At 46.9% G+C, this 10,170-nt stretch overlaps 4 non-coding genes across 4 annotated transcripts; 2 read left to right on the forward strand and 2 right to left on the reverse strand.

Annotated features, from left to right (window-relative positions):
- The first annotated feature begins 425 nt into the window (after positions 1-425).
- On the forward strand, positions 426-498 carry trnar-ucu (transfer RNA arginine (anticodon UCU)). The gene has a single exon. It is a non-coding gene; the product is annotated as a tRNA-Arg (tRNA).
- A 1,279-nt stretch (positions 499-1,777) lies between these two features.
- trnar-ccu (transfer RNA arginine (anticodon CCU)) lies at positions 1,778-1,850 on the reverse strand. Its single transcript has one exon. It is a non-coding gene; the product is annotated as a tRNA-Arg (tRNA).
- A 4,700-nt stretch (positions 1,851-6,550) lies between these two features.
- Positions 6,551-6,623, forward strand: trnar-ucu (transfer RNA arginine (anticodon UCU)). The gene has a single exon. It is a non-coding gene; the product is annotated as a tRNA-Arg (tRNA).
- Positions 6,624-8,562: 1,939 nt separating this feature from the next.
- On the reverse strand, positions 8,563-8,635 carry trnar-ccu (transfer RNA arginine (anticodon CCU)). The gene has a single exon. It is a non-coding gene; the product is annotated as a tRNA-Arg (tRNA).
- Between the last annotated feature and the right edge of the window lie 1,535 nt (positions 8,636-10,170).

Genomic DNA, 10,170 nt, shown 5'->3' on the forward strand with positions numbered 1-10,170 from the left:
GCAGGAATTGGGAGATCTTGGGGTGAATTGTCTGAAAGAGACAGCACAGCCACAATGGGCTGAATGCCTGCTATGATTCTGTTGATTTGTCCTCAATGCAGCTGTTTGCAACATCTCCACTTACTCCTTCCCCACAAACTGCAAATATCTTCAAGGTGCTACACAAAATAACATTGAGCCCTTTGCTATTTTCTTGTCTGCTCCATATCCCTCAGACTTGAGTTGTGCAACATTGGAGTTTGGTTAATTTCTCGTCTGTCCGTTTGGGGACAAATGGGAAGTGAGATTGATTTATCAAGCAGCCAACAATTTAGCATGAGATGGAAGGGGTAAAAAACAATCAGTGAGAGTATAACACTCAGAAACACACAGTCTGAGAGGTCGGGTGCAGTACATAATGGCTGTGATTTTCTGCTCAGTGTGTGGCCCCAGTGGCCTAATGGATATGGCACTGGCCTTCTAAGCCAGGGATTGTGGGACCGAGTCCCATCTGGGGTGTCAGTCACTTGCTCTTTGTCAACTTGATTTCTAATATACTTTGGGAAAATCTGCATTCAGTTGATGGAAAGTGGTGCTCAACATCTCCATGCAGGATTGAGGTGAATCGTCTGAAAGAGACAGCACAGTCACAATGGCTGGAAAACCTGCTGAGATTCTCCTGGGGATGGCATGGTGGCTCAGTGGGTAGCACTGCTGCCTCACAGTGTCAGGGACCTGGCTTTGATTCCTCCCTTGGGTGTCTGTTTGTGTAGAGTTGGTACATTCCCTCCAAGGGGTATTTTGGGTCCTTTGGTTTCCTCCCACAGTCCAAAAGATGTGCAGGTTCGGTGGATTGGCTTTGGGGAATGCAGGGTGAGAGGATAGGGGTTGGGCGTGGATGGGATGCTCTTCAGAGGGTCAGTGTGGATGAGATGGGCTGAATGGCCTGCACAACTCACGCAAGGACTTTTATGAACAGGTTTGGAGCAGATGGTCAGAGCTCCACTGCAGGACCCTGCTAAGGGTTTGGCGTTCAGGTGTGTTTTCCTCTTCTCCTGTCCCTGATCTTCCAAAATCTTCTGTGGCTTTGGCCAATACGGTCATGACCTGGGTTCACATCATCCAATGGGGTCACACCAATACCCTTCACTGTTGTCATGCCAGGAGCTATAAAGTGGATTGACTCAGGCTGACACTTCTCCAATATACAACCCTCAGTCTGGTTGGAACTGGTTCTTCTTGAATCTTTGTAGCTCTTTGATCTTCGTTGCACTGTTCTCTGGAGCTGACAGCTGCTGTTTAATTTAGTTTGGCTAATTTTCTATCAGGTCAAATATCTCCAGTTGAGGATCAATTGAGAATGCCTGATTTTGTTGCCATGGTCACGTGACCACACAGGATTAAGATCAGCTGCACAGTGAAGGTTTCAACAAAATCAAAACCCCAAATAAGATTTGAGCCCACAATCTCTGGTTTAGGAAGTTAGTGCCTTACCCATGAGATCACTGGGGCTCCAACAGATAGACCGACCAATCGATGGACAAAGCAGCTTCTGTTTTGGTTGTGTTGGTGTCAGAGTAAGCGATATTCTGTCAACATTACCAGCTGAACCACAGAATACCTGCATGTTTGGTATTTATGATGATGTCCAATTTGTAATTCGGACTGTGCTGTCTCTTTCAGGGAATTCAGCCTTCATCCTGCAGATCCCCAAACGACTTGTTTGGGGATCCCCCACATCCCATGCAGATGTTTGCAAAGTGGAATAAAGAGCGAGGACACACAAGGAAGCGTCCATTACCCCAGATGGGACTTGAATCCACAATCCCTGGCTTAGGAGGCCAATGCCTTATCCATTAGGCCACTGGGGCTGCACAGTTAAAGCAAAAATAGCAGCCTTTAAATACTGCACCCTGACCTCTCATTGTGGGTTTTTCTGAGTTTTATTCTCTCACTGCACTCTGGGGATCCAAGATGGCGGTGATCTCAGACGATCATGTTGCAGAGCTTCGCACCACAGCACAAGGGGGAAGAATTTCTATCCCACCCAATCCGGACCATCACGATATCCTGGGACTCGGAAAAGATTGTGGAGTCCCAGGACATTGTGAAAAATCAACTTACCTGCGTTTTCATCGTCCAGGGATGTTGAAGAAGGGAGGAGCAGTGTCCGGGGCCAGGCCCCCGGCCCAGCCTGCAGGATCCTCAGGCTCGATTACCTACCAGGCCCTGGGGAAGGAGCTTGCGAAATCTCGCGAGATGTTGGGGAAGCAGATAGAGGTGAATCTGGCCCCGATCTCTATCATGCTGCAGAAGCATGAACAGCAGCTGGGAGACCTGGAAAAGAGGACGGATGAGGTTGAACACACAGTCACAGTGGCGGAAGCTGATACCAGTTCCTCTAAGGATAGGATCCAAGCGTCGGAGGATGAGGGGTGACCTTACAGAGGTTTATAAAATCATGAGGAGCATGAATAGGGTAAACCGCCAAGGTCTTTTCCCTGGGGTGGGGGACTCCAGAACTAGAGGGCTTGGGTTAGGGCGAGAGGGAAAAGATATAAAGGAGACCTAAGGGGCAACTTTTTCAGGCAGAGCGTGGTGTGTGTGTGTGGAATGAGCTGCCAGAGGAAGTGGTGGAGGATGGTACAATTACATCGTTTAAAAGGCATCTGGATGGGGATATGAATAGGAAGAGTTTGGAGGGAGATGGGCCAGGTGCTGGCAGGTGGGACTAGATTGGGTTGGGATATCTGTTCGGCATGGACGGGTTGGACCGAGGGTGTGTTTCTGTGCTGGACATCTCTGTGACTCGATGACTGGAAGTGTCAGTCTGAGTAAATCCGTTGTCGAACACTTGGCAATGTGACCCCATTGGATGATGTGAACCCAGCTCATGACCCCTTTGACCAAAGCTACAGAACATTCTGGAAGGTCAGGGAAAAGAAGGATATGAACACACACCTGGATGCCAGTCCCTTAGCAAAGCCTTGACTGGGATCTGCAGCAGAGCTCTGACCATCTGCTCCAAACTTGTTCATAAAAGCCCGAGAGTGAGGGGGACAAGCCATTCACCCCATCAAGTCCACACTCAACCTCTGAACAGCATCCCATCCAGGCCCAATCCCTATCCTCTCACCCTGCATTCCCAAAAACCAATCCACCGAACCTGCACATCTTTGGGCTGTGGGAGGAACACAATGCACTCCGAGTCCCCCATGGAGAGAATGTGCAAACTCGACACAAACAGACTCCCAAGGGAGGAATCAAAGCCAGGTCCCTGACACTGTGAGTCACCATGCCAACCCCTGGAGAATCTCAGCAGTTCTTTCCCCATTGTGGCTCTGCTGTCTCTTTCAGGCAATTTCGACCCAATCCTGCAGATCCCCGTCAACTTTGTGCAAGTTCATGTTGGACAGCACTTCCCATCAACTGAATGCAGACATGGGGATGTTTATGATGTAGATTAGAAGTCAAGTTCGAAGAAGGCAACCTATGAAAGTTAGGCACTCAGGAGGGGATTTGAACCCACAAGCCCTGATTTAGGAGCCCAACATCTTATCCATTCGGCCACTGGGGCTACGCATCTGCTGTTAAACTGGCAGCCTTTAAATACTGCACCCTGATGGTTCATATTGTGTTTTTCTCAGTTTTATGTTCGCACTAATTGTTTTTTACAACTTCCAACTCATGCAAAAAAATTGGCTGCTTGATAAATCAATCTCGCTTCCCATTTGTCCCCAAACGGACAGACAAGAAACCAACCAAACTCCAACATTGCACAACTCACATCTGAGGAAAATGGAGCAGACAGGAAAATAGCAAAGGGCTCAATGTTATTTTGTGCAACGCTTTCAAGATATTTGCAGTTAGTGGGGAGGAAGTAGGTGGAGATGTTGCAAAAAGTTGCATTGAGGACAAATGCTTTCTTTGGTTAGACCGCACTTGGAATACTGTGTCCAGTTCTGGTCGCCCTATAATAGGAAAGATGTGGATGCTTTGGAGAGGGTTCAGAGGAGGTTTACCAGGATGCTGCCTGGACTGGAGGGCTTATCTTATGAAGAGAGGTTGACTGAACTCGGACTATTCTCATTGGAGAAAAGGAGGAGGAGAGGGGACCTAATTGAGGTATACAAGATAATGAGAGGCATGGATAGAGTCGACAGCCAGAGACTATTTCCCAGGGCAGAAATGGCGAACACCAGGGGTCATAATTTTAAGCTGGTTGGAGGAAAGTATAGAGGGGATGTCAGAGCGGGGTTCTTTACACAGAGAGTTTTGAGAGCATGGAATGCGTTGCCAGCAGCAGTTCTGGAAGCAAGGTCATTGGGGACATTTAAGAAACTGCTGGACATGCATATGGTCATAGACATTTGAGGGTGCCTACATGAGGATCAATGGACGGCACAGCATCGTGGGCTGAAGGGCCTGTTCGGTGCTGTACTGTTCTATGGTCTATGTAGTATGTTCTAAATCTACAGAATCTTAGCGGGCATTCAGCCTATTGTGGCTGCACTGTCTCTTTCAGACAATTCTCCCCAAGATATCCCAAATCCTGGAATTGCCTTGTGCAAGTTTCTATTACACATCATTCACCATAATCTCAACACAGGCACAGTTATTTTGAACAGAGTAGTTTGAAAAATGCAGTCAATTTGGATCGTGATGAAGTTGGCATGGGACAAGAGTCAGCTACAAAGACCAAGCTTAAAACGTAAGCAGCCCAGAGGTAAATTAAACTCACAATCCCACACTTAGGAGGACAGTGGTTTACCCAATATGCTACTAGGGCACACATAGCCATTTGCCAGTGTAAAGTCTTGGCATCATTCGAGTATTACATCCCAGCATGTTCCAACATCTCAAATGACATGTTGAGGGATACACTAAAGTTTCGGGCAGCTGCTGCCAATGTGTAACAGGGAAACAACACAGTCTCAGGTCTTTCTAACAAATTATCACATCGTTCTTTCAATTCTCAGACCCTCTAGGTGCCTGACAATGAACAGTGATCGGTTCCTGCCCAAGCACAAAATGCCTTTTTGTTCACAACGATCCAGAAGGTTTGAGAAGTGTCAACATTCCAATGTTTTGTTGGTTCTTATCTCTCTGCATAGACTGTACACAACTGATTTAGAATCAAGGAAAGCATACCAAACGCCTTCTTCACTATCCTATCGATCCCCGACTCTACTTTCAAGGAGCTATGAACCTACACTCTAAGGTCTCTTTGTTCACCAACACTCCCTGGGACATTCCCATTAAGTCTATAAGCCCAGCTAAGATTTGCTTTCCCAAAATGCAGCACCTCACATTGATCTAAATTAAACTCCACCCATCACTCCTCAGCTCATCGGCCCTTCTAATCAAGATCCCGTTGTAATCTGAGGTAACCTTCTTTGCTGTCCACTACACCTCCAATTTTGGTGTCATCTGCAAACTTACTAATGATACCTCACAATCATACTAACATATATATAAATGACGGAAAGTAGTGGACCCAGCACTGATTCTTGTGGCACTCCATTGGTCACAGGGCTCCAGTCTGAAAAACAACCCTCCACCACCATCCTCTGTCTCCGACCTTTGAGCCAGTTCTGTATCCAAATAGCTAGTTCTCCCTGTATTCCATGAGATCTAACCTTGCTGATCAGCCTCCCATGGGGAACTTTGTCGAACGCGTTACTGAAGTCCATATAGATCACATCCACCGCTCTGCCCTCATCAATCCTCTTTGTGACTTTTTCAGAAAACTCAATCATGTTTTTGAGTCATGATTTCTCCAGCATTTTCTCTGTTTCAGATTTCCAGCATTCACAGCATTTAGCTTTTATTGGACAGCTTGCCATTTCACTTGGCAATGAAAAACGTTTTGTGATTTACACATTAAAGAACTGGAACCAACCTGGTCATTCTAAAATATGAGAGACTTCACACACAATCCAGATTTTTTTCAACATATAATTTCAGTGACATCACACTGTAAACTTTTTGCCATAAATTCTGTGTCTTACAATCTTATACTCCACAACCACCTGACGAAGCAGCAGCGCTCCGAAAGCTAGTACTTTGAGATAAACCTGTTGGACTACAACCTGGTGTTGTCTGATTTTTAATGATGATTATTAGAAACTTGCACAAGGTAATTGCAGGAATTGGGAGATCTTGGGGTGAATTGTATGAAAGAGACAGCACAGCCACAATGGGCTGAATGCCTGCTATGATTCTGTTGATTTGTCCTCAATGCAGCTGTTTTGCAACATCTCCACTTACTCCTTCCCCACTAACTGCAAATATCTTCAAGGTGCTGCACAAAATAACATTGAGCCCTTTGCTATTTTCTCGTCTGCTCCATGTTCCTCAGAATTGAGTTGTGCAACATTGGAGCTTGGTTAATTTCTCGTTTGTCCGTTTGGGGACAAATGGGAAGTGAGATTGATTAATCAAGCAGCCAGCAATTTAGCATGAGATGGTCGGGGTAAAAAACAATCAGTGAGAGGATAACACTCAGAACCACACAGTATGAGAGTTCAGGTACAGTACATAAAGGCTGTGAATTTCAGCCTGCCATGTGGCCCCAGTGGCCTAATGGATATGGTACTGGCCTTCTAAGCCAGGGATTGTGGGTTTGAGTCCCATCTGGGGTGTCAGTCACTTGCCCTTCGTCAACTTGATTTCTAATCAACTTTGGGAAAGTCTGCATTCAGTTGATGGGAAGTGGTGCCCAACGTCTTCTTGCACAAGTTTTGCAGGATTGAGGTGAATTGTCTGAAAGGGAAAGCACAGTCAGAATGGCTGAAAACCTGCTGAGATTCTCCTGGGGATGGCATGGTGGCTCAGTGGGTAGCACGACTGCCTCACAATGTCAGGGTCCTGGCTTTGATTCCTCCCTTGGGTGTTTATTTGCATAGACTTTGCACATCCTCTCCATGGGGTATTCCGGATGCTTTGGTTTCCTCCCACAGTCCAAAGATGTGCAGGTTCGGTGGATTGGCTTTGGGGAATGCAGGGTGAGAGGATAGGGGTTGGGTCCTAATGGGATGCTCTTCAGAGGGTCAGTGTGGATGAGATGGGCTGAATGGCCTGCACTACTCACGCGAGGACTTTTATGAACAGTTTTGGAGCAGATGCTCAGAGCTCCACTGCAGGACCCAGTCAAGGCTTTGCTAAGGGTTTGGCGTTCAGGTGTGTTTTCCTCCTCTCCTGTCCCTGATCTTCCAGAATCTTCTGTGGCTTTGGCCAATACGGTCATGAGCTGGGTTCACATCATCCACTGGGGTCACACCAATACCCTTCACTGTTGTCATGCCAGCAGCTATAAAGTGGAGTGACTCAGGCTGACACTTCTCCAATATACAACCCTCAGTCTGATTGGAACTGGTTCTTCTTGAATCTTGGTAACTCTTTGATCTTAGCTCCACTGTTCTCTGGAGCTGATAGCTGCTGTTTAATTTAGTTTGGCCAATTTTCTATCCGGTCAAATTTCTCCAGCTGAGGATCAATTGAGAATGCCTGATTTTGTTGCCATGGTCACGTGACCACACAGGATTGAGATCAGTTGCACAGTGAAGGTTTCAACAAAATCAAAACCCCAAATAAGACTTGAGCCCATAATCTCTGGTTTAGGAAGTTAGTGCCTTACCCATGAGGTCACCAGTTTCCAACAGATAGACCTACCAATCTATGGACAAAGCAACTTCTGTTTTGGTTGTGTTGGTGTCAGTCTAAGCTATATTCTGTCAACATTACCAGCTGAAGCCCAGATTACCTGCAGCCAAGATCACCGTCAGTTTCTTGGATGAAGTCTTCACGACTGGTAACGCTGACAGTCACCACTGGAGAGTGTCTCTGCCATTATCTGCAGTTGGCCCTGCACATCAACGGTTTCATCAGCAAACCTCAAGAGACAACATCCAAATCCTATGTGCTCTTGAAGGCAAATCCCTTCTCATTAAGACAAGAAACAAAATATCTTTAATGTGGTGATGTTGATTTGAACATTTGGGAAGATCAGGGAAAAGGAGCATAGGGACACACACCTGGATGGCAGACCCTTCACGAAGCCTTGACTGGGCCTTTGAGCATCTGCTCCAAACTTGTTCAGAGAAGCCCTAGAGTGGGGTGGGAGGAGGCCATTCAGCCCATCACATCCACACTGACCCTCTGAAGAGCATCCCACCTAGGCCCAACCCCTATCCTCTCACCCTGCATTCCCCAAAGCCAATCCACCGAACCTGCACATCTTTGGGCTGTGGGAGGAAACCAAAGCACCCGGAGTACCCCATGGAGAGAATGTGCAAACTCTGCACAAACAGACACCCAAGGGAGGAATCAAAGCCAGGTCCCTGACACTGTGAGGCAGCAGAGATACCCACTGAGCCACCATGCCATCCCCAGGAGAATCTCAGCAGGTTTTACAGCCATTGTGACTGTGCTGTCGCTTTCAGGGAATTTCGCCTTAATCCTGCAGATCCCCAAAACCCTTGTATAAGGCAACGTGGGACACCACATCCCATCAACTGAATGCAGAGATGGGGATGTTTGCAAAGTGGATGAAAGAGCAAGGACACACAAGGAAGAGGCCAACACCCCAGATGGGACTTGAACCCACAATCCCTGGTTTAGGAGGCCAATGCCTTATCCATTAGGCCACTGGGGCTGCATAGTTGGCACAAAAATAGCAGCCTTTAAATACTGCACCCTGACCTCTCATTGTGTGTTTTTCTGAGTTTTATTCTCTCACTGCACTCTGGGGATCCAAGATGGCGGTGATCTCAGACGATCATGTTGCAGAGCTTCGCACCACAGCACAAGGGGGAAGAATTTCTATCCCACCCAATCCAGACCATCGCGATATCCTGGGACTCTGAAAAGGTTGTGGAGTCCCAGGACATTGTGAAAAATCAACTTACCTGCGTTTTCATCGTCCAGAGATGTTGAAAAAGGAGGAGCAGTGTCCAGGGCCAGGCCCCCGGCCCAGCCTGCAGGATCCTCGGACTCGATTACCTACCAGGCCCTGGGGAAGGAGCTCGCGAAATCTCGTGAGATGTTGGGGAAGCAGATTAAAGGTGAATCTGGCCCCGATCTCTGTCATGCTGCAGAAGCATGAACAGCAGCTGGGAGACCTGGAAAAGTGGACGGATGAGGTTGAACACACAGTCACAGCGGTGGAAGTGGTCCACACGCATCTGTCTGTGACTCGGGCTAGAGAGTCCCCGAACACGATTGATCTCTTGGAACCTGACGTACCTCTCATTGCATGAGAGCCAGTCTCAATACCAGACACTTGGCTGTTCTTGCTACATTCCCCTGAGAATCCATCACCCCCTACATTTTCCAAAACAACATATTTGTTTGAAATGGGGATAACCACAGAAGAATCCTGCATTACCTGCCTACCTCTCTTACCTTTCCTGCCGTTAACCCATCAATGTGACTATCTGAGACATTCCCCCCTTCCTATAACTGCCATCCATCACATCCCCTTGCTTTTGTGAATACCTCACGGTCTCTAACTCTCTCTCCAACCAATCCATTTGATCTGATTTCTCCAACCAACAGCATTTATTGCAGACATAATCCTCAGTAACTGGTATACTCTCCCTAAAACTCCCACATCCGACAAGAAGAGCATATCACTCTACTAAAGCCATTTTTGTTTCTTTCAATCTACAGACCCAGAAAATAGCACTGTCTTATTCCTCTACCAAACACTGCTCCAGGTGAAATTAATACTTATGGCTTATATTTTAAGCTTAATCAAGAGACATAGCTCAATAAAACATATAATCGAGAAAGAACCCACTCTACCCACCACTGCAGACTTACTGTAAGGCCACACGTAAAATATTCACTTGTCTATTTCTGTGCTGTGACCTCCCCCAAACAGGTTCCTCCAGGATTGGTTGTGAATTTCACTGTTTGTTAATTTTCCCAGACACACTCCGAGCAGACTGGTACTAGTTCCAAAGTGGAATGTATAAAATACTCCATTGACTGACTGCCTGCATTGACTGCCTGCAGATGGTGCAAATACAAATTCATCCTGAAGACCTATGTGTGTGTACACGCGTGCATGAGAGAGAGAGAGAGTGACTATGTGCATGTGAGTGTGAGTGTGAAGAAGTATAAGCCTGTGAGCGTGTGTTTATGGGTGTGAGTGTGTGTGTCTGTGTCTGTGTATGTGTGTGTCTG

Source organism: Chiloscyllium punctatum, chromosome 18, assembly GCF_047496795.1.
Source record: "Chiloscyllium punctatum isolate Juve2018m chromosome 18, sChiPun1.3, whole genome shotgun sequence".
NCBI lineage: Eukaryota > Metazoa > Chordata > Chondrichthyes > Orectolobiformes > Hemiscylliidae > Chiloscyllium > Chiloscyllium punctatum.